The sequence below is a fragment of the Loxodonta africana genome, chromosome Y (assembly GCF_030014295.1).
Source record: "Loxodonta africana isolate mLoxAfr1 chromosome Y, mLoxAfr1.hap2, whole genome shotgun sequence".
Classification (NCBI taxonomy): domain Eukaryota; kingdom Metazoa; phylum Chordata; class Mammalia; order Proboscidea; family Elephantidae; genus Loxodonta; species Loxodonta africana.
In genome coordinates, this window is record NC_087370.1 from 13904187 (window position 1) to 13929862 (window position 25676).

Sequence of the window (25676 nt, forward strand, 5' to 3'; positions counted from 1 at the left end):
AACATTTTAATCAAAGATGCTGTAGCTGAATCCTGATTAAAATGGGGAAAATGTAAAACAGAATTTCAAATTCTCATGGATTTCAGACTTTTTGGAGCCCACAAAGGCTGGATGAACTGCCAAAAATATTGCCCTGAGATAATATTTAAACCTTAAAACAAAACTGTCTCCTTAAGTGTCCTTTAAACTAAACCGTAGATCAACTGGTAAAGAATGTCTGCCTTGGGCATTGTGCTCTTTTAAAGAACTGTCTATATGGGATCAAACTGACAACACCACCTGGAAAGGTTAAATAGGGCGCTTAGGAGCAGTGAGTTTATGTTAATAGGGGAAGAACAAATCGGAAAAGGAAGGTGAGAGTGGTTGCACAACTTAAAGGATGTAATTAACATCACAAATTTTACATGTAGAAAAATTGAATTGATGTATGTTTTGCTGTGTATATTTTCAGCAACAATTATAAATGAGGAAAATAACTGAATCCTTCTGATGGTTTTCCACAAATGAGTGCTTCTGGTATACTTTTCCACAAGTACTGATAGATTGGCTTGTGGAACACTCTAGGGACTGCTGTGGGCAGTGGGAAGAGGGTTTTTTCACGGAAGAAACATGAATATGAAAGTACAAGTCCTCACGAGTTCAAAATTTGATGTGTGAATGTTGCCTGGACCTGACAAGTTAAGTACTATCAGGAGGAAACTCATAAAGATGCTGTCGATGAATTTTTTAGCAATTTTTAGTGATTTGAGAGAAAGACAAGAGGCAGAGATGGAAAGGGAGCATGATGTGTGAAGTATATGAAGTATGGGCATATTTGAACAGGAAAATTGGAAGGATAGATCAGATTTTATTATTTAGGGCATATCCTTACCCATGGTCATTCCTATAAAAACAGAGATTGAGATTTAGGAAATTAAATTTTTAATGTTGGCAAAACCAGATTTGTTTTCTAAGGTAATTGATATGTCTGAACACAGCCCTGGCAGCCTGGAAGGACCAGTGAGGCTGGGATTAAGAAGAAGTGTTTTCAGAACGGAAAGTTCAATATTAAGTAAGTTTCTCAGATCATTTGTAGTAGATAAAATTTAAAAAATTTGATTTTCTTGATAACCATTACTTTATTACATATGCAATTATTTGAATGAGATTTGAAAACATCTGAAAGGCAAAGAATTGCTCATAGTCATGAAGAGAAAAATTCTTACATTCTAAAAAAAGAATAGTAATTGCCTAGAGAATAATACTTCTTATCCAGAAAAATTAACCTATTAATTTTTAGCACAGAAAAATACTTAAAAATATTTAGGAATAAGTATATAAGGTTTATTTTTTTAAAGATCAGTATGTCCAATATATACTAAAAACTTGATTTGTCTTGATGGAAATAAGACTGACAAAAGATTTTTTTTAAGTAGAAATAAAAATAATATTGATGTTTTTTGTTCATCTTAAGCATTTGATAGTTTACCAAAAAAGCATGTGGATATGTGAAACTCTATCCTTTAACAGATAAAAGGTTCTGCTCTCATGCCTGTGAGATGTTTGTTGTAGATCTCCAAAAATGACATGTCAAAGATAAGAGTATGACCCTCTGTGCATTGCTTTATTGAGTATCATAAAAACGTATTTAAAAAAAAATTTTTTTTTTATAGCATATTTCTTTCAGTAGCTTTTTTCTCCCCTATTTGGTTTATGTCTCTTGTAAGGTGGTCTTCCTATTTGGTACGTTTATTTTGTAGGATTTTTTTCCCTAGTTGTTTTTCCTAACCATTTCTGCAACAATGTTATGAGCAAAACTCATTTGGCTACATTGCCTATGAATATGATAGAAGCCATTTTAATGGTTTTTATTCTTTTTTAAAACTTGATTTATAGACCAGAGTTGACAATGTTCTCAACTAAATGAAAAAAAGGTAAGGATTTTTCATCAAAAAAGTTTGACATAGGATCAAAGAATTGATAGATAACAGTGGCCAGATTATTAGAGTGAATAATTTTAAGTTTTTTTATTCATCAAGAAACCACCGCCCCCCCCCCCCCCTTTTTTTTAACACTATTTTGCTTGTGAGTCACTTAAGGGTTATGTAAATTACATATGGGTTTTTCTGAAGCAGAGATTACAGGTATGTATTGATTTGGATAAGAATTTTGGTAATCATCATTGCTGTTTATAAGAAATGTGTCTCTACAGACTCACTCTCAGCCCCATGTTCTTATGTGTGTGTGTGTTGTCTTTGTCTAGGCATAAATAAAAAATTAATATAAATTCAATCCCCCAAATTGAAGAATCAATCAAATCTCCACTTTCCCACTTCTTTGACATCAGCTGCCCAATGCAGTACTTTTCTCTGTCTAACCCTAATCACTCAGAGTTGTGTCAGATCTCACAAGTTAAAAAGACACTGTTTCAGCCAAGGCCTTAGATGCTGGCTACTTATGCAGCACTTTATCCTCTGTCCTAGCTACCTGGAGCTAGATCAGATTTTCCAAATTAAAAGGGCGTGGCCTTTCAGAAGACCAAATAGGCAGACTCCAGACACAAACTCAGAAATCCACACAACACTTGTGCTTCTGACCAGCTGGCTGCAAATTTAGGGCTTTGCCAAAATCCTTTTAGAAAGCCAGCTTCAAACATGAGGCCTCCCCTGGGTTCCCTCACTTATACCTGCTGGCTCCTACTACTCCTTTGGGTTTGATAATTTGCTGGAATGACTCACAAGCTCACAAGAAATACTGTACTTATGATTATAGATTTATTGTAGCAAAAGGATACAAATCAAGATCAGCATAAAAAAGAAACTTACAGGGTGAGACACATGATTGTTCCCAATGTGGAGCTTCCATGAGCCAAAATGAACAAGCTATCCTTCCATATGTATCGATGTCTTTCACCAACCAGGAAGGTCTTGGAGCTTCCATGTCCGGAGCCTTTATTTGCTTCATTAAATTCTCATGATTGGGACCTCATTGAATATGCATTTAGGAGCTTCATTGCATATGTGTGATTGAATCACACTCCCCTTCCTTCCTGAGATGAGTTGGTATCAGGTTATAAGGTGGTTGTCCTGGCTTGGTCAGCCCTGTTCTCATTAGCACACATCCTTCCATACACTCTTTAGGCCTAGATAAAAAAAGGCACCTGTTGCTCAGGAATTTCCAAAGGTTGTCTCTCAGGAAGCAAAGGCAAAGGCCACATTATTTTAGGTTAAGTTAAATTCTTCACCCCATAGTCTACAAAGGCTTTTTCTTACAAATTGGCTAATGACAGTGCGTGTGGAATTGTCTAAGCTGCTTCAAACATCTTTAGCAGTAAGGTATTTTTCTGAACTGTCTATCTGTAACCCTTCAGCTAATATTAACTGTATGTCCATAGCCTTTCCCAGACTTTATCATGCTCAGTTTTTCAATAATCTTTTATTTACTTCTTTATCATACGTTAGGTAAAAGTGTACAGAGCAAATTAATTTCTCATTAAACAATTAATACCCAAAATGTTTTGTGACATTGATTGCCAGCCCTGCAATGTGTCTACACTTTCCCCTTCTCCACCTCAGGTTCCCTGTTCCCATTCTATTTTTCTGTCCCTTCCTGCCTTCTCATCTTTGCTTTTGGGCTAGTGTGCCCACTAGTCTCCTATAAATAATTGAACTATGAAGCACATTTCTCTTGTGTTATTGTTGGCTGTATAGACCTGCTTAATATTTGTCTGCAGGCTAAAACTCAGAAGTGACTTCAATACTGAGCCAAAAGGGTGTCTGGGGGCCATGCTGTCAGATTTTTCAAGTGTCTGTGAGACCAGCAAGCTTGATTTTTTTTATTTGTGAATTTGAACTTTGTTCTATATTTTTCTCCCTTTCTGTCTGAACCCTCTGTTGTGACCCTGCCAGAACAGTTGTTGGTGGTAATGGGCACCATATAGTTGTTTTGGGCTCAGTCTGATGGAAGTTTTGGTAGCTGTGGTCCACTAGTCCTCTGGACTAATCTTTCCCTTTTATCTTTGGTTTTCTTCATTTTCCTTTGTTTCAGCTGGTATGTGACCTGTAGATGTATCGTTCATGGCCACCCTCAAGCATTTATGACCCCAGACTCTACTCCACAGTTAGATGTAGAACATTTTCTTTATAATCTATATTACGTCCATTGAGTTAGATGTTCCCCAACACCACGGTCCCCAGCCCTCAGCCCAGTAGCTCGGTCCCTCTGGACATTTGAATATGTTTATGAAATTTCTATGACTTTGCCCTGTTCAGGTCATCCTGACTTCCACAGTACTGTCTAATGTCTTACCCTTCACCAAAGTTAACACTTATCTACTATCTAATTAGTGTCTTATCTCCCCCATCCTCCCGTCATTCATAACCATCAAAGATCTTTTCTCTCTGCTTGGAAACGTTTTCATGTGTTTTTATAATAGTAGTCTCATACAGTATTTGTCCTTTTGTGATTGACTTATTTTACCCAGCATCATGCCCTCCAGATTCATCCATGTTGTGAGATGTTTTGCAGATTCATAATGGTTCTTTATTGTTGCATGTATTCCATTGTGTGTATGTACCATAGACTGTTGACCTTTTCATCTGTTGATGAACGGATGGTTGTTTCCATCTTTTTGCTATTGTGAATTGAATAATGGTGCAGTGAACATGGGTGTGCATATGTTTATTCATGTGACAGCTCTTATTTCTCTAGGATATATAGCTAAGAGTGGGATTGCTGGATCATATGGTATTTCTATTTCTAGCTTTTTAAGAAAGCGCTGTATTGTTTTCCAAAGGCTCATACCATTTTGCATTCCCACCAACAGTGCATAAGTATGCCAGTCTTCCCACAGCCTCTTCGACATTTTTTATTTTTATTTTATTTTTTTGATTTGGGCCTGCAATGTCAGGGCAAGATGGTATCTCATTGTAGTTTTGATTTACAGTTCTCTAATGGCATTTGCTTGTGTGTCTGTTAGCCACCTTAATGTCTTCTTTGGTGAAGGGTCTGTTAATATCCTTCGTCCATTTTTTAAATAGATTATTTCTCTTTTTGTTGTAGAAGTGTTGGATTTTCCTATAAACTTAAGGATTAGATCTTTGTTGGATATGTCATAGCCAGAAGTTTTTCCCAGCCTATAGGTTCTCGTTTATCCTTTTGATGAAGTTTTTTGGTAAGCGTAAGTGTTTAATTTTTAGAAGATTTCATTTGCCTAGCTTATCTTCTGGAAACCCTGGTGGCATAGTGGTTAAGAGTTCAGCTGCAATCCAAAAGGATGGCAGTTTGGATACACCAGGCATTCTTTGGAAACCCTATGGGGCAATTCTGCTCTGTCCTATACAGCCACTATCAGTCAGAATCAACTACATGGCAATGAGTTTGATATATTTTTTTTGAGCTTATCTTCTTGTGTTTGTGTATTGTTAATTAATAATTGTTAATGGTTTTTATGCTGTTTATGCCAGGTATCAGGACACCTAGTGTTGACACTATTTTTTCTTCCATGATCTTTATAGTTTTTGTTTTTGTATTTAGGTTGCATTTGGTCCATTTTGAATTAGTTTTTGTGTACAGTGTAAGGTATGGGTCTTGTTACATGCAGATGGACATGCAGTTTCACCATCATCATTTGTAAAAAGACCTCTTTTCTTCATTTAAAGGACTTCAGCTCTTTCTTTTCAAAGATCACGTGACCGTACATAGTACATCTAGGTTCTTGATTCTGTTCATTGGTCAATATGCTTGTTGTTGTGCCAGTACCAGGCTGTTTTTGCTATCATAGCTGATTAGTAGTTTCTGAAATAAGAGAGTGCAAAGCCTGCTACCTTTTTCTTCTTCTCCAGCAATCCCACTCCTTGGAATATATCCTAGAGAAATAACAGCCCCACACAAATGGATATGTGCACACCCATGTTCATTGCAGCACTGTTCACAATAGCAAAAAGGTGGAAACAACCTAGGTCCCAATCAACAGAAGAATGGATAAACAAATTATGGTACAGTCACACAGTGTGATATGGTGCAACGGTAAAGAGCAGTGATGAATCCACAAAACATCTCATAACATGGATGAAACTGGAAAGCATTACGCTGAGTGAAATTAGACAATTGTAAATATTGTATGATACCACTATTATAAGAACTCAAGAAAAAGTTTAAATACAGAAGAAAACATTCTTTGATGGTTATGATGTGGGGAGGGAGGGAGGGGGAATTCACTAACTAGATGGTAGATACAAATTATCTTAGGTGAAGGGAAGGACAATACACAATACAGGGGAAATCAGCAATACTGGACTAAACCAAAAACTAAGAAGTTTCCTGAACACAACCGAATGCTTCAAGAGACAGAGTAGCCAGGGCTGGAGTCTGGGGACCATGTTTTGGGGGGACTTCTAGGTCAGTTGGCATAGGAAAAGTTTATTAAGAAAATGTTCTGCATCCCACCTTCCTGAGTGGCATCTGGGGTCTTAAAAGCTGGCAAGCGGCTATCAGTTGGTACCTACCCACCTGAAGCAAAGGATAATGAAGAACACCAAAGACACAAGGAAAATGTTAACCCAACAGATAAAAATGGCCAGATAAACCAGAGATTCTATCAGCCTGAGACCAGAAGAACTAGACTGTGCTCAGCTACCAGCAATGACCTCCCCAACAGGGAACACAACAGAAAGTCCCTGACGGAGCATGAGAAAAATGGGGTACAGAACTAAAATTCTAGTAAAAAGACTAGGCTTAATGGTCTGATTGAAACTGGAGGAACCCCAGAAGACATGGCCCCTGGACTCTCTGTTAGCCCAGAACTAAAACGATTCTTGAAGCCAACTCTTCAGACAGAACAGTAGACTGGACTGTAAGACATAAAATGATACTCGTGAAGAGTGTCCTTCTTAGTTCAAGTAGATACAGGAAACTAAATGGGTAGCTTCTGTCCAGAGGCAAGATAAGAGGCAGAAAGGGATAGGAGCTGGTTAAATGGACATGGGAAATCTGGGGTAGAAAGGAAGAATGTGCTGTCACATTATAGGGATAGCAACTAGGGTCACGTAACAATGTGTTCATAAATTTTTGTATGAGTAACTAATTTGAGCTGTAAACTTTCACCTAAAGTGGAATAAAATAATAATAATAGTAATGCTTTGCTTATCCTGTCCATAAAAAATTCATGTTTAGTTTTTCTGTTTCCTTAAAGAGTGCTGCTGGTATTTGGATCAGAATTACATTGTATCTGTAGATCGCTTTGGGTAGAATTGACGTTTTCACCCTGTCAAGTCTACCTGTCTGTGAACAGGGTATGTTTTTCCGTTTCTGTAGATCTCTTTTGGTTTCTTGGAGTTTTTTTGTATAGATAGTTAATGCCCCTCATTGGATTTATTCCCAGGTAGTTTTTGGAGGGGGTGGCTATGACAAGTGGTATTGCTTTCCTGATTTCCTTTTTTGTAATTATCTTTATTGACGTGTAGGAATCCAACTGATTTTTGTATGCTGATCTTGTATCCTGCTTCTCTGCTGAATCTTTCCATTAGTTTAACAGTTTTCTTGAGGAATCTTTAGAGTTTTTTATGTGTAGGATCATGTCATCCATGAACAGGCGTAGTTTTACTTCTTCCATACTAATTTGGATGCTTTTTATTTCTTTTTCTTGCCTTATTGTTGGAAACCCTCGTGGCATAGTGGTTAAGTGCTATGGCTGCTAACCAAAGGGTTGGCAGTTCAAATCCGCCAGGCATTTCTTGGAAACTCTGTGGGGTAGTTCTACTCTGTCCTATAGGGTCACCAGGAGTTGGAATTGACTCGATGGCACTGGGTTTGGCTTGGTTTTGGTTTCATTGCTTTACCTATGATTTCCAGCATCAAGTTAAACAGGGGTGGTGACAAAGGGCATCATTATCTTGTTCCCATTTTAGGGGGAATGTTTTCAGTTTCTCTCCACTGAGAATGATGTTGGCTGTTGATGCTCTATACATGCTGTTTATTATGTTGGGGAATTTCCCTTCTATCCCTACATTATTGAAAGTTTTTATCTGGAATGGATGTTGGACTTTATTGAATGTCTTTTTTTTTTTTGCATCGATTGAGTGATCATGCGATACTTTTATTTATGTGGTAGATTACATTGATTGATTTTCTATTGTTGAATCATCCTTGCACACCTGGTATGAATTCCACTTGGTTGTGGTGTTTTTTGTTTTTTTTTTTTTAATATGATGCTGAATTCTATTGGCTAGAATTTTGTTGAGAATTTTTGCATCTGTCAGAATCGACTTGATGGAAATGGATCTTTTTGGGTTTTATACGCATTAGAGACATCAGACTGTAATTTTCTTTTTTGCCTGTTATCTTTTCCTGGTTTTGGTATTGGGGTTATGTTGGCTTCATAGAATGAATTTGGAAGTATCTCTTCCTTTTCAGTCTTCTGAAATAGGTTGAGTAGTACTGGTGCAAGCTCTTCTCTGATTGTTTGTTAGAATTCTCAGTGAAGCCAACTTTCGTTTTTGTTGGGAGCTTTTTTAAAATTACCTTTTGAATCTCTTCTTTTGTTAGGGATTAGTTTGACTTTCGACCTTAGTTTGTGCTAGTTCAGGTAGGTAGTGTGTTTCTAGAAATTTGTCTGTTTCCTCTAGGTTTTCAAATGTGTTGGAGTACAATTTTTCATAGTACTGTGTTACGGTCCTTTTTATTTCAGTTGGGTCTGTTGTAATGTCCCACATTTTTTCATATTTGGGTTGTTTACATTCTCTTCTGCTTTTATTTTGGCCAATGGTTTGTTGATATCGTTGGTCCTTTCAAATAACCAGCTTTTGGTTTTGTTGATTCTTTCTATTGTTTGTCTATTCTTTGTTTTATTTATTTCTGCCCTGATCTTTATTATTTCCTTTCTTTTGGTGGCTGTGGGCTTCTTTTGCTTTTCTGTTCCTATTTCTTTGAGCTGTAGGGCTAATGTTTTGATTTTCACCCTTTTTTTGATGTGTGTACCTTTCACTATAAATTGACCTCTGTGCACTGCCTCTGTTGTGTTTCAAAGGTTTTAGTATGACATGTTTTTATTGTCATTTGATTTGAGAATAATTTTTATCCCATCTTTGGTTTGTTCTCTTACCTGGTTGTTCATAAGCAAGGTGTTGTTCACTGTCCATGTACTTAATTCTTTTTCTTGCTCTTCTGTTATTAATTTCTACTTTTATAGTGTTGTGCTCAGAGAAGATGCTTTGTATTATCTCAGTATTTTGGATTTTATTGAGGTTTTCTTTTGTGGCCTAAGGTGAGGTCTATTCTGGAGAATGTTCCAAGTGCATTGGAAAAAAAAATGTATACGTTTCTGCTGTTGAATGGAGTGTTCTATATATGTCTTTGAGTTCAGGATGGTTGATTGTGGCCTTTAGATCTTATGTATCTTTGTTGATCTCTTTCTAGATGTTTTCTTCTTTGCCAAGAGTGGCGTATTGAAGTCTACTACTATTATTGTGGAACTCTCGATTTCTTTTTTCATTGCTGTTAGTATTTGTTTTGTGTATTTTACAGACCTGTTATTGGGTGCATAGGTATGTATTATTGCCATGTCTTCATGATGAATTGTCCCTTTAATCATTATGTAATGTCCTTCCTTGTTCATTATGGTAGACTTCCCTTAATGTCTATTTAATGAGATTAATATTGCCACTTGTCTTGGTCATCTAGTGCTGCTATAACAGAAATACCGCAAGTGGATGGCTTTAACAAAGACAAATTTATTTCTTCACAGTAAAGTAGGCTGAAAGTCCAATTCAGGGCATCAGCTCCAGGAGAAGGCTTTCTCTCTCTGTTGGCCTTCTCATCTATCTATCCCCAGAGTAGGAGCTTCTCCATGCAAGGATCCTGGGTCCAAATTATGCACTCTGCTCCTGGCACTGCTTTCTTGGTGGTATGAAGTCCCCTGTCTCTCTGCTCTCCTCTCTCTTTTATATCTCAAGAGATTGCTTCAAGACACAATCCAATGTTGTAGACTGAGTCCTACCTCACTAACACAACTGCCACCCACCCTCCCTCATTAACATCACAGAGGCAGGATTTACAACATGTAGGATAATCATGCAATATCGAGAATCATGACCCAACCAAATGGATGAACATATTTTTGGGGGGCCATATTTCAACCCATGACACCACTCCTGCTCTTTTTTGCTTGATATATTTTTTTCTGTGCTTTGATTTCTAATATATTTATGTATTTGTGTGTAAGATATATCTCTTATAGGCAGCATATTGATGGATCATATTTTTTTTATCCATTTTGAGACTCTGGTGCATTTAAACCATTTATATTCAGTAAGATTATCTATAGGTATGAGTTTATTGTTGAGCTTTTTTTTGTGGTGCTGATGTTTTCTTTGTTCCTCTTACTCTCCTGTGATGAGTTCCTTTTGTTTGTGAAATTTCTCTTTGTTTCTTTTGTTATTATAGATTTTGTGTTTACTAAGACTTTTTTTTTTTAATTTGATGGGTGGGTTTGTCAACTTTCTTTATGGTTACTTTGAAATTTATCCTTACTTTCCTAAGTTTGAGCTAGTCTTTTATTATTTGAAGTCACCTTGACTTCTTCCCCATTTGAAAGTTCTATACCTATACCATGTATTCCCTTTTTATTCTGATGTCGTTTTCATATACAGATTGACATCTTAAGTTCCCTGTTTTCAATCTTTTAGTTTTGTTTTATACTTGAGAGTTTATTACTTAGGTTGGTATTTAGCTGATACCTCTGTCCTGAATTCAGGTTGTTGTCTGATGTTATTGGTTCTCTAACCGAAGAACTCCCCTTAATTCTTGTAAGTTTTATTTGAATTTTATAAATTCCCATAATTTCTAATGCTGTAATTTTGCCATCATACTTGAGTGACAGTTTTGCAGGATGTATTATTCCTGGTTGGCACTTTTTTATTTCAGGGTTTTATATATATCATCCAGCTGCCTTCTAGCCTGTATGGTTTCTAGCGAGTAATCAGAGCTTAATCTTATTGTTTCACCTTTGTGTGCAACTTTTCACGAGCTGCCATCAAGATTCTTTCTTTGTCTTTGGTTTTGGCAAGTGTGATTATACTGTCCTAGGGTTTTTTCTTTTGGGGTTTATCCTGTATTGGTTTTGCTGAGCTTCTTGTCTGGTCATCTTTTCATCTATCATGATAGTAGAAAAGTTTTCTGACAGCAAATCTTTGATGATCCTCTCTGTGTTTTCCATTCCTTCCCCTACACCCCCAACCCCTGTTCTGGAACTCTGATCATGTGCAAATTTGTACTCTTGATTGTTTCCCGCATAGATCTTAGGTTTTCTTCATTCTTTTCTGTAAGTTTCCTCAGACAAAGTGGCATTCATGGATTTGTCTTCAGTTTTCATTGATTCTGTGTTCCATTGTTTGAAATTTGCTTCTAAAACCTTCTATTGCATTGTTCGTTTCTGAAATGGTATTGTTTACCTTTTGGATTTCTAATAGCTGTTTTATATTAATGGATTTTTGCAGCTGTTTCTTCTCGTTTTGAATTATGGCACATCAGCAAATGAAGGTCCTGAAAGCTTTACTACATCCACATCATTACGGCCGACTCTACTTTGAGGAGGCAGGTTTTTTCAGTTGTCTTTTGAGTGCCTTCCAACTTGGGGACTCATCTTCTGGCACTATAAGAGACAATGTTCTATTCTTAAGGTTTTCACTGGCTAATTCTTTTCAGAAGTAGACTACCAGGCCTTCCTTCCTAGTCTGTCTTAGTCTGGAAGCTCAGCTGAAACCTGTCCTCCATGAGTGACCCTACTGGTATCTGAATACAGTGGTATAGCTTCCAGCATCACAGCAGCACAGAAACCTCCACAGCATGACAAACTGACAGATACGTGGGGGTACCTGGAATGTATGAAGTGTGAATCTAGGAAAATTGGAAATCATTAAAAATGAAACAGAATGCACAAACATTAATATCCTAGGTGTTAGTGAGATGAAATGGACTGGCATTGGCCATTTTTAATAAGACAATCACATAGTCTACTATGCTGGGTAGATCAGAAAGAACATTTCAAGATCTACCCTGAACTGCAGTGCTGCCAGTGACAGGATAATATTCATACGCCTACAAGGAAGACCAGTTAATCTATTATTCAAATCTACACAGCAACCACTCCGGCCAAAGGTGAAGAAACTGAAGATTTTTATCAGCTTCTGCAGTCTGAAATTGATTGAACATGCAGTCAGGATAATTACTGGTGATTGCAATGCAAAAGTTGGAAACAAGGAAGAAGGATCAGTAGTTGGAAAATATGGCCTTGGTGATAGAAACAATGCCGGAAATTGAATGATAGACTTGTGCAAGACCAACGACTTCTTCATTGCAAATACTTTTTTTCATTAACATAAATGGCGACTGCACACATGGACCTTGCCAGATGGAACACACAGAATCAAATTTACTACATCTGTGGAAAGAAACAATGGAAAAGCTCAATACCATCAGTCAGAACAAGGCCAGGGCCAACTGTGGAACAGAACTTCAATTGCTCATATGCAAGTTCAAGCTGAAAATGAAGAAAATCAGAGCAAGTTCACAAGAGCCAAAATTAGACCTTGAGCATATCCTACCTGAATTGAGAGACCATCTCAAGAATAGATTTGATGCGTTGAACACTAATGACCAAAGACCAGACAAGTTGTGGAATGGCATCAAGGGTATCATACATAAAGAAAGCAAGAGGTCATTGAAAAGACAGGAAAGAAATAAAAGACCACGATAGATGTCAAAGGAGACTCTGAAACTACTCTTGAAAGTCAAGCAACTAAAGCAAAAGGAAGAATTGATGAAAAGAACTGAACAGAAGATTTCAAAGGGCAGCTCAAGAAGACAAAGTAAAGTATTATAATGACCTGTGCAAAGACCTGGACATAGAAAACCAAACGGGAAGAACATGCTTTGGCATTTCTCAAGCTGAAAGAACGGAAGAAAAAATTCAAGACTTGAGTTGCAATAGAGAAGGATTCCATGGGGAAAATATTAAATGACGCAGGAAGCAATAAAAGAATACAGAAGAAATACACAGAGTCATTAGGTTAAAAAGAATTAGTCGATACTCAGCCATTTCAAGAGGTAGCATATGATCAGGAACTGATGGTACTGAAAAAAGAAGTCCAAGCTGCACTGAAGAGCTTGGCGAAAAACAAGGCTCCAAATATCAATTGAGATATTTCAAGAAATGGATGCAGCACTGGAGGTACCTGTTCATCTATGCCAAGAAATATGGAAGGCAGCTACCTGGCCAACTGACTGGAAGAAATCCATATTTATGCCTATTCCCAAGAATGGTGATCCAACTGAATACAGAAATTATCGAACAATATCATTAATATCACATGCAAGCAAAATTTTGTTGAAGATCATTCAAAAGCAGCTGCAGCACTGTATTGACAGGGAACTGCCAGAAGTTCAGGCCAGATTCAGGCCAGGGATACCATTTGCTGATGTCAGGGGATGTAATTTGCTGATCAGATGGATCCTGGCTGAAAGCAGAGAATACCAGAAGGATTTTCACTTGTGTTTTATTGACTATGCAAAGGCATTCGACTGTGTGAATCACAGCAAATTATGGATAGCTTTGCAAAGAATAGGAATTCCGGAACATTTAATTACGTTCATGAGGAACGTGTATGTAGATCAAGAGGCAGTTGTTCAGGCAGAACAAGGGGATACTGACTGGTTTAAAGTCAAGAAAGGTGTCTGTCAGGGCTCTATCCTTTCACCATACCTATTCAATCTGTATGCTGAGCAAATAATCTGAGAAGCTGGACTATATGAAGAACGGGGCATTAGAATTAGAGGAAGACTCATTAACAACCTATAAATGACACAACTTTGCTTGCTAAAAGTCAAGAGGATTTGACATATTTATTAATCAAGATCAAAGACCACAGCCTTCCGTATGGATTACATCTCAACATAAAGAAATAAAAAATCGTTACAACTGTACCTATAAGCAACATCATGATAAATGGAGAAAAGATTGAAGTTGTCAAGGATTTCATTTAACTCGGACCTGCAATCAAAACCGATGGAAGCAGCAGTCAGGAAATCAAAAGACACATTGTATTGGGCAAATCTGCTGCAAAGGACAAAGCAAAGATATCACCTTGAAGACTAAGGTGTGCAGCTGTATTTTCAGTTGCACCATATGCATGTGAAAGCTGGACAATGAATAAGGAAGACCAAAGAAGAATTGATGCCTTTGAATTGTGGTGTTGGTGAAGTATATTGAATATACCATGGACTGCCAGAAGAACGAATAAATCTGTCTTGGAAGAAGTACAACCAGAATGCTTCTTAGAAGCAATAATGGCAAGACCGTGTCTTACATACTTTGGACATGTTGTCAGGAGGGATCAGTTCCTGAGAAGGACATAATGCTGGTAAAGTACAGGGTCAGTGGAAAAGAGAAAGACCTTCAGTGAGGTGGATTGACACAGTGACTGCAACAGTGGGGTCAAGCATAACAAGGATTGTCAGGATGGCACAGGACCAGGCAGTGTTTTGTTCTATTGTGCATAGGATTGCTATGAGTTGGAACCGACTCGACGGCACCTAAAATCAACAACAATAGCTGTTTTGTGTGACTTCTAATTATTTATTTTGACATTTTGTTCTTTTGTTGTTTTCCTGGGTTATTCTATTGCTTAGTGTGTGTTTTCCTTGATTTTGGCTAGTTTTTTGGTTGGTTTTGTCTGTTTTTTCCATGATTTTGTCTGCATTTTCCTTGATCTTTTTCCCTATTTCTTGCAGAGCCCTGAATATTAGACTTTTGAATTCCCTATGCTGTATTTCCAGTGCTTTTTCTTTTGCTGGAAGGTCAGCTGCTGCTTTATTCTGGTTCCTCTCTAGAGCCATCTTTTTGTATTTTTTATTTGTTTTAGTGTCTGCTCTCTCTGAGACATTCAGGTATTATTTATTGATTGATTGTACATTTGTTTGTTTCATCCTGCTTATTTGTCTTGTTTGGTTATGTCTTGGAAGATGGCCTGGGGATGCTTTGTTGCTTGCTCATCTGTGGGCATGAGAGTTCTCACCACCTTGTCCAGGTGTACAGGGCCCATCGCTAAGCTATAGTGTTTAAGTGCTGATCCAGCCAAAGTGGAAGGGGAAGAGATGGATCATTTGTCTTCAACACGAACTGAACCAGTGGCTGGAGTGGGGCCATGGCTGTCGGCAGGGAGACCCAGAGCTGGTAGGGAAGAGTCTGGGGTCCAGTCCAGGTCTCCTCTGGGGCCTCAGTGGGCAGCGGGAGGGGTCTGGAGCCAGCTGGAAGGGGCCCAGGGTCCAGGCCAATGCCCTTGGCAGCTGCAGCAGGTGGCAGGGCAGGTCTGGAGCCAGCAGGGAGGTGCTTGGGATGTAGGCTGAGTCTCCTTGGGGCTGCAGTGGGTGGCAGGAGGGGTCCAGAGTCAGTAGGTAGAGGTCTGAGTGTTAGGCAGTGTCCATTCATGGCCACAGCAGTTGTTGAGTGGTATCCTGGGGTCTTGGCCGGCAAGGTGGAGGAAAGAGGTACAAGAAAGGGCAAAGGGAGCGGCAGAAGGGGATAGATGGAGGAGGTCAGTAGGGTGGGCTTGTACTGTGGTTCCCGGCAGTCAGGGTTGCTGGGATGGGGCAGTTATAGCTGCTGTTTACAAATGGGGTAGGGGTAGTAGTAGTGTGCACCTATGGTTACTGGTTGAGAGAGACTGGGGCTCCTTGAGTTGCAGCCAGTAAATGTGGTTTTACTTAGTGCTTGGTGTTTCTGCACCATATGTCTGCCTCCTATTGGGAATTCCTTGGAGGTGGCTTTTGGTATGCAGAGTTGTTGGTATCTGAGTCATGCCGTTTGGCCTGGAACCTGTACTCCGTATGTCTACTACTTCACTGTTTTCTATCACTTTATTCTTCTCCTCAGTGGCTTCATATCTAATACCTTATCCCTTCATTTAAGGTTCAGGGTTCCAGGACTGACGTCCGTATCTGCTTATCTTCATTTTTTTGGGTCTTTTTTGCAGTGATATGGCTTAGTGTGTCTGACTAGACTACCATCTAGGCTCTACCTCCTCAGTAGTCTTTTGTTGTAGCAATAACTTTTTCAGGTACCTTGTCTTCCTGTCTGTTATTAAGAAATATAACATTTAATGTAAGAAACTGTAATCCACTTGCTTATTTACTTTTATTAAATATTGGAGGTTGTTTCTGCTACTTTATTACAAAAGTGGTGATGCAAACATTTTTAAAGCTTTGAAGATCTTTATTGCTCTGATATAATCATGTTATTTATTAATAATTTTAATATCATTTATATATTGCAATATTGATTATTGAGCTCACTGGTTGACCAATGAAAAAAGTGAACAAAAATGAGCTTTTACATGAGGTATGAAATATTACCTCCTCCTGGCACAGGCACTCTCCATATTTCTTTCTCTTTTTTTTTTTCACTTGTGCTTTAGTTGAAGGTTTACAGAAGAAATTAGTTTCTCATTAAACAATCAATATGTATGTTGTTTTGTGACACCATTTTTTGTTCTTTAGCTTGTTACTGTAGGGTGATTACCAGGAGTTGGATAGGAAGGTCAAAATGTTTGATCGCTTTTATGACTGTCCTGCAGTGTTCTCGCTTTCTTCAGTCTTTTGGCTACTAGCTAGTAGCCAAAGTCTTAATATGTCTGTGAGTTTGTTGTAGTGTGGTGGCTTGCATGTTGCTGTGATGCTAGAAACTATGCCACTGGTATACAAGTACCAGCAGGGTCAATCATGGTGGACAGTTTTCAGCTGAGCTTTCAGACTCAGACAAACTAGGAAGAAGGACTTGATGGTCTACTTCTGAAAAATTTAGTCAGTGAAAACTTATGAATAGCAGCAGAACATTGTCTGATATTATAGTGCTGGAAGATGAGAGGTCATTAAACATACTGGAAAGAAAGAAAAGACCAAAAGAGATGTCAGGAAAGACTCTGAAACTTTCTCTTGAACATCAAGTAGCTAAAGGGAACCTAAGAAATTATGATGTAAAAGAGCTTAACAGAAGCTTTGAAAGGGCCACTCCAGAAAACATAGTTAAGTATCATAAGTCATGTGCAAAGACCTGTAGTTATAAAACCAAAAGGGAAGAACATGTTGAGCATTTTTCAAGCTGAAAGAACTGAAGAAAAAATTCAAGCCTCGAGTTGCAATAGTGAGGGATTCTATAGGAAAAATACTGAATGGGGCAGTAAGCATTTAAAGAACATGGAAGGAATACACAGTCACTGTACCAAAAGAAATTAATGTTTAACCATTTCAGGAGGTCACATATGATCAAGAACCGATGCTACTGAAGGAAGAAGTCCAAGCTGCAGTGAGGACACTGGCAAAAAAACAAGGCTCCAAGAATTGACGGAATACAAATTGAAATGTTTCAAGAAATGGATACAGCACTGCATGTGCTCACTCATGTATGCCAAGAAATTTGGAAGACAGCTACCTGCCAACCAAGGAAAGAGATCCATATTTATGCCTATTTCAAAGAAGGATGACCCAACTGAAAGAGGAAATTATCGAACAATATCATTCATACCACATACAAGTAAAATTTTGCTGACGAATTTTCAAAAGCACTTGCAGCAGTAGGACAGTAGGGAACTGTTAGAAATTCTAGCTAAATTCAGAACAGGACTTGGAACAAAGGATCACTGCTGATGTCAGGTGGAACCTGGCTGAAAGCAGAGAATACCAGAAAGATGTTTACCTGTTTATTAACTATGTGAAGGCGTTCAACTGTGTGAATCATAACAAATTATGGATAACTTTAGGAAGAATATGAATTATAGAAAACTTAATTGTGCTCATGAGGAACCTGTACATAAACCAAGAGGAAGTTGTTTAAACAGAACATGGAGATAACTCCTTGGTTTAAAGCCAGGAAAGATGTGTGTCAAGGTGGTATCCTTTCACTATACTTATTCAATCTGTATACTTAGCAAATAACTCGAGAAGCTGGAGTATATGAAGGAGAACACGGCATCAGGATTGGAGGAAGACGCGTTAACAACCTTTGTTACGCAGATGGCACAACCTTGCTTGCTGAAAGTGAAGATGACCTGAAGCACTTACTGATGAAGATAAAAGACCACAGCCTTTAGTGTGAATTACACCTCAACGTAAGAAAACAAAAATCCTCACAACTGGACCAGTGAGCAACGTCATGATAAAAAAATATTGAAATTGTCAAGGATTTCATTTTTCTTGGTTGCACAAGCGTTGTCCATGGAAGCAACAGTGAAGAAATCAAATGATGCATTACATTGGGCAAAAGACCTCTGTAAAGTTTTATTTTTTTTAGCCAACTATGTTCACCATTTGTACCACCCAAAGACTCCTATACTTACCAGCAACTGTTGTTGTTATTAGGTACCATTGAATTGATGCCAACTCTGTCTCTCGTATTGCTTGGTTGTGTTGAGAACCTTCTTAGCTTTTGGTTTAGTGCAGTATTGCTGAGTTCCCCTGTATTGTGTGTTGTCCTTCCTGTCACCTAAAATAATTTTTGTGTACTGTGTAGTGAATATCCCTCTCCCTCCCTCCCCACCCTTGTGACCATCAAAGAATGATTTCTTCTGTGCTTAAACCTTTTCTTGAGTTATTATAATAGTGGTCTCATCCAATACTTGTCCTTTTACAACTGACCAATTTCAATCAACATAATGCCTTCCAAATTCTTCCATGTTATGAGATGTTTCTTCAATTCACTGTTTTCTTTTACGTTGTGTAGTATTCCATTGTGTGAATATACCATGATTTGTTTATCCATTTGCTTATTGATGGGCACTTGGGTTGTTTCCAGCATTTTGCTATTATAAATAGTGCTGTAGTGTACAGGTGTGCATTTATCTGTTCATGTGAAGGCTCTTACTTCTTTAGGGTATATTCCAAGGAGTGGGATTGCTGAATTATATAGTAGTTGTATTTTTAGCTTTGTAAGGAAGCACCAAATTGATTTCCAAAGTGTTTGTACCATTTACGTCCCCACCAGCAGTGTATGTGTTCCAGTCTGTCTACAACCTCTCCAACAATTATTATTTTATGTTTTTTTGTTAATGCTAGCCTTGTTGGGGTGAAATGGAATCTCCTTGTAGTTTTGATTTGCATTTCTCTAATGGCAAATGATCGTGAGCGTTTCTTCATATATCTGTAAGCCGCCTGAGTGTCTTCTTTGGTGAAGTGCCTGTTCATATGTATAGCTCATTTTTATATTGGGTTATTTGTCTTTTTGTTGTTGAAGTTTTGCAGTACCTTGTAGATTTTAGATGCTGATCAGATTTTTCATTGCTAATTTTTTTTTTTTCCCCCGGTCTGTAGATTGTCTTTTTACTTTTTTGGTGAAGTCTTTGGAAGAATATAAGTGTTTGATTTTTAGGAGCCCTCAGATATCTAGTTTCCCTTCTGGTGCTTGTACATTGTTAGTAATGTTTTGTATATTGTTTATGCCATAGCATTGCCCCTATTTTTTCTTCCACGATCTTTATTATTTTAGATTTTATATTTAGGTCTTAGATCCATTTTGAGTTGGTTTTGGTGCATGGTATGAGTTATGGGTCTTGTTTCATTTTTTTGCAGATGAATATCTGATTATGACAGCACCATTTGCTAAAGAGACGGTCTTTTCCCCAATTAATGGACTTTGGGCCTTTGTCTAATATCAGCTACTCATAGGTAGATTAATTTGCATCTGGACTCTCAATTCCATTCCACTGGTCTCTGTCTCTGTTGTTGTACCAGTGCCAGGCTGTTTTGACTGCTGTGGTTGTATAATATGTTCTAAAATCAGGTCGTATGAATCCTCCCACTTTGTTCTTCTTCAGTAATGCTTTACTTATCCCAGTCCTCTTCCCTTTCCCTATGAAGTTGGTGATTTGTTTCTCCGTCTCATTAAAAAATGTCATTGGAATTTGGATTGGGATTGCATTGTATCTATAGATGGCTTTGGGTAGAATAGACATTTTTACAACATTGAGTCTTCCTGTCCATGAGCAAGGTATATTTTCCACTTATGTAGGTCTCTTTTGGTTTCTTGCAGTGACATTTTGTAGTCTTCTTTGTATATGTCTTTTACTTTTCCAGTTAGATTTATTCCTAAGTGTTTTATCTTTTGGGGGGCTATTTTAAATGGTATTGATTTGATGATTTCCTCTATGGCGCCATCTTCGTTGGTGTAGAGGACTCCAACTGATTTTTGTGTTTTTATCCTGTATCTTGATACTTTGCTGAACTCTTCTATTAGTCCTAGTAGTTTTCTTGTGGATTCTTTAGGGTTTTCTGTGTTTAAGATCATATCATCTGCAAAAAGAGATACTTGTACTTCTTCCTTACCAATTTGGATGCCCCTTATTTCTTTATCTAGTCTAATTGCTCTGGCTAGGACCTCCAACACAATGTTGAGTAAGAGCAGTGATAAAGGGCATCCTCGTCTGGTTTCCGTTCTCAAGGGAAATGCTTTCAGAGTCTCTCCATTTAGGATGATGCTGGCCGTTGGCTTTGTATAAATACCCTTTATTATGTTGAGGGGTTTCCCATCTATTCCTATTTTGCTGAGAGTTTTTATCATGAATGGATATTTGACTTTGTCAAATGCCTTTTCTGCATGAATTGATAAGATCATGTGTTTTTTTTTTGTATTGTTTATGTGGTGGATTACATTGATTGTTTTTCTAATGTTAAACCAACCATCCCTGAATACGTGGTATGATCCCACTTAGTCACGGTGAATTATTTTTTGATATATTGTCAAATTCTCTTGGCTAGAATTTTGTTGAGAATTTTTGTATCTAAATTCTTGAGGGATATTGGTCCAGAATTTTCTTACAGTGTCTTTACCTGCTTTTTGGTATCAGGGTTACGTCGGCTTCATAGAGTGAATATGGGAATATTCCATCTTTTTCTATGCTCTGAAATACCTTTAGTAGTAGTGGTGTTAACTCTTCTCTGAAACCTTGGCAGAATTCTCCAGTGAGGCTGTCAGGGCCAGAGCTTTTGTTGTTGTTGTTGTTGGGAGTTTTTAAATTGCGTTTTCAATCTCTTCTTTGTTATGGGTTTATTTAGTTGCTCTAGGTATGTTTGTGTTAGTTTATGTAGGTAGTGTATTTCTAGAAAATTGTCCGTGTCCTCTAGGTTTTCAAATTTGTTAGATGACAGTTTTTCAAAGTATTCTGTTACAATTCTTTTAGTTTCAGTTGGATCCCTTGTGACATTGCCCATCTCATTTCCCATTCGGATAATTTCCTTCCTCTCCTGTTTTTCTTTTGTCAGTTTGACCAGTGGTATATCAGTTTTGCAGATATTTTAAAGAACCAACTCTTTGTCTTGTTAACTCTTTCAATTGTTGTCTTGTTCTCTATTTGATTTAATTCTGCTCTAGTTTCTATGATTTGCTTTCTTCTGGTGCCCAAGGGCTTCTTTTGTTGCTCTCTTTGTATTTGTTCGAGTTTTAGGGTTAATGCATTGATTTTAACCGTTTCTTTTTGGATGTGTGCTTTTGTTGCTATAAATTGACCTCTGAGCACGGCTTTTGGTTTGTGCCAAAGGTTCTGGTAGGATGTGTTTTCATCTTCATTTGATTCTGTGAATTTTTTTATTCAGTACTTATTTTCTTCTATAATCCATTAGTTTTTGAGCAAGGTATTGTTCGGTTTCCATTTGTTTGATTTTTTTCCCTTGCTTTCTCTGTTACTGATTTCTACTTTTATGGCTTCATGGTTAGAAAAGATGCTTTGTAATATTTTGACGCTTTCGATTCTATTAAGGCTTGCTTTATGGCCCAATATGTGGTCTATTATGGACAAAGTCCATGTGTGTTGGAAAAGAAAGTGTATTTGGCTGCCGTTGGGTGGAATGTTCTGTATATGTCTATGAGGTCAAGTTGGTTGATGGTGGCATTTAGATCTTCCCTGTCTTTACTGAGCTTCTTTCTGGATGTTCAGACCTTCACTGAAAGTGTTGTGTTGAATTCTCCGTCTATTATTGCGAAGCTGTCTATTTCACTTTTCAGTGTTGTTAGAGTTTGTTTATGTACGTTGGAACCCTATCATTGGGTGTGTAAATATTTATTGTGATTATGTCCTCCTGGTGTATTGACTCTGTAGTAATTATGTAGTGTCCTTCCTTATCCTTTGTGGTGGATTTTACTTTAATGTCTGTTTTGTCAGAAATTAATATTGCCATTCCTGCTCTTCATTGGGTGTTGTTTGCTTGATATATATTTTTTCCATCCGTTAAGTTTTGGTTTCTTTGTGCCTTTAAGTCTAAGGTGTGTCTCTTGTAGGCAGCATATAGACAGATCATGTTTTTTATCCATTCTGCCACTCTGTCTTTATTGGTGTATTTAGTCAATTTACATTCAGTGTAATTACTGATAGGCATATATTTAGTGCTGTCTTTTTGATTTTTTTTTTTTTATGTGTGTTGTTGACAGTTTCTTTGTTCCACTTAATTTTTGGTGCTGAGTCATTTTTCTTTATGTATTTCCTTTTCACCTTTTCCTTGCTGTTGATTTTGCATTAGATGGGTCTTTATGTTTTTCTTGTTTTTTGTTTTGATGTGTAGGATTGTTAGTTTGCTTTGTGGTTACCTTAATAATTACCCCTATTTTTCTGTTTAAACCAAGCTTTTACTTCTTTATATGGCTTTGAATTCACCCCATATGAAAGAACTATAACTGCATTTTTTAGTCCCTCTAGTTTTAATATTATCTTTTACATAATGACATTTGCTTCCCTATTTTGAGTGTTTTAGCTTTTATTTACTTTTGTGATTTTCCTATATGGGTTGATATCTGGTTGCTCTGTCCTATGTTCTAGTCTTGGGGTGTTATCTGATGTTATTGATTTTCTAACTGGAGAACTCCCTTTAGTATTTCTTGAAATTTTGGTTTGGGTTTGCAAATTTCCTAAACATCTGTTTGTCTGGAAAGGCCCTAATTTCATCATCATATTTGACAGTTTTGTTGGATGTGTAATTCTTGGTTGGCAACTTTTTTCTCTAAGGCTTTGTATAAATGATCCCATTTCCTTCTTGCCTGAATGGTTTTTGCTGAGTAGTCTGAGCTTAGTCTTATTAACTGTCTTTTGTAGGTGACTTTTCATTTATTCCTAGCCACTATTACAATTCTATCTTTGGTTTTAGCAAGTTTGATTATAATATCTCTTGGTGACTTTATTTTGGGATCTACCTTGTGTGGGGTTCAATGAGCATCTTGGATAGATATCTTCTTATCTTTCACCATATCAGGAAAGTTTTCTGCCAACAGACCTTCAATAATTCTCTCTGTATTATCTGTTGTCCTTCCCTGTTCTGGTACCCCAGTCACTCATAGGTTATTCCTCTTGAAAGAGTCCCATAGAGTTCTTAGTTTTTCTTCCTTAAAAAAAATTCTTTTATCTGACTTTTCCTCAAATATGTTGGTTTCAAGGGCTTTATCTTCAGTCTAATTCTGACTTCCATTTCCTCAATTCTGCTCCTTTGACTTTCCAGTGCATCGAATTCTGACATTTTATAGTTAATCTTTGGGATTTTATGTTCTTATTCTGTGGATTCTTGCAGCCTGTTAAATTTGTCATTATGCTCTTCTCTAATCGTAATTTACTCTTTTGCTTTGTCTGTGTGCTCCTTGGCTTATTCTGCGTTTTTGCCTAATCTCTTTCCTTATCTAATTAAATGTTCTGTATATTAATCTTTTGTACTCTACCTCTGGTAGTTCCAGGATATTATCTTCATCTGGAAGGCTTCTTGATTGTTTTTTGTGGGGGAGCTTGCTGGAGCCATTATGGTCTGCCCCTTAATGGGGCTTAATATTCCATGTTTTTTTTCTGAGCCATCAATAAGTTATTGTGTTTATTTATTGTATGTGTCCTTACTGTGTCCTAGCTTCTTGTTTCGTTTTGTTTTGATATGCCCAAATAGGCTGCTCATGCAAGCTAGTTAGATTATTGGTGTCTTTGAATATCTAATGTCCTGTTACTAGAAGGTTAGAGCTGTTACTATGTATCTGAGCACAGGAGTTTGTTTAATTTTCTTGTATGGATCAGGTGTCCAGGTAGTCCATCACCAAGTGAGTGGTGCAGTTTCTCATGTACAGCCTTAGACAGGCAGGGGTGATTTGTTACAATAGGGAGTCACGCATTGAGGAAGGCAGGGGACTAACAACTGCTGCTGGGTGTACGTGAGGAAAATGTGTCTCTGTTCCTTAAAGCACATAAGTGGGTGGATTTTGCAGTCAGACTATGTTTACCCAATACTGTTGGCTGTAAGAACTGAGTAGCACCACTTATTCGTGGACCCCTGTTGCAGTGGTTAGGTGGCATGGATGGAGCCACTCGTCTTCAGGTCCCAGGTATGAGTAGATAAGAACCCTGCTTAACAGGCAGAGTAGTGTCAAATGTGGTGAAACTGGCTGTCCATCATATAGCTGATACAGTTGAGATCAGACTTCAGCTATATACTCTGTTCTATGTTAATGAGGCCCTATGCTTTTGTAATGGGCCTGCACAAGTCTATACAGGGGTGAAAGGCATTCAAAGTTCGTGAACACCTTATGTGTGTGCCTTTTCAAAGGAGCTGTTTCTGCTCTGCATTCCTGGCTTGGGGGAGCCTGCGGATTTTTTTTTTTTTCCTGTTTGTTAATTTGTTTCTTGCTAAGGATGGGAGAATGGCTCAGAGCACTTGACAGGTCCTTCTTCTGGCTCAGGGGATGCGGCAGTCTCTGAGGCTGTCTCAGACCTGGTGCACAGCGAGAAAGGGGCAGATAAATGGGAAAGAGGTTTTTCCCAAAGAGGTGTTTTTTGATCCGCATTGTAGGTTAGATGCATGTACTTATCTCTTGCCAATTAGGTGCCAGGTTTTCACTGACTCTGGAGACATGAGTGGACTCTCCACCTCTCTGTCTCTCCTGATGTGGAAAACATGTCCTGAAGGCGACTGGCTGTGTCTCTGTGCTCTCGTCAGTGGATATGGTCTGTGGGGTACTTGTTCCAGCCATGGCAGGTCTGTAAACTTCTTGCTGGTTCTGAACCATCTCTCTCTCCCCTTGCTGCTCAGTTCAATCCCTCAACTTTGCCTTTTGATGTTCAGGGCCCCTAGATTGTCATATATAATTGATTCAGTTGGTGTCTTGGGTCTTTGTCATAAGTGGGACCAAAGGAAGCATCTGACTACTCCACCGTCTTGGCCCTGCCTCACAAGTGGATGGATTTAACAAAGACAAGTTAAGTTCCTCACAGTAGAGTAGGCTAAAAATCCAAATTTAGAGTATCATACCCAGGGGGAGTCTTTCTCTCTCTGTTGGCCTTTCATCAATCTTCCCCTAGACTAGGAGCTTCTCTGCACAGGAACCCTGGGTCCAAAGGATATGCTTTGCTCCCGGCACTTTTTCTTTGTGTTTTGAGGTCCTCTTGTCTCTATGTGACTTCTCTATTTTATATATCAAAAGAGATTGCCTGAGGACACAAACCAATCTTGTAGATTGATTCCCAGTTCATGAACACAACTGCCACCCATCTCCCCTCAATAACATCATAAAGGCAGGATTTACAACATATAGGAAAATCACACAAAATAAGTGATTCCATTTCCTTCTTGCCTGCATTGTTTTTGCTGAGTGGTCCGAGCTTAGTCTTATTGACTGTCCTTTGTAGGTGACTTTTCAGCCAAAT

At 38.0% G+C, this 25676-nt stretch overlaps 1 pseudogene; it reads left to right on the forward strand.

Annotated features, from left to right (window-relative positions):
• LOC135229032 (CTP synthase 2-like) overlaps positions 1 to 25676 on the forward strand; it is a 148992-nt pseudogene that overhangs the window by 74833 nt on the left and 48483 nt on the right.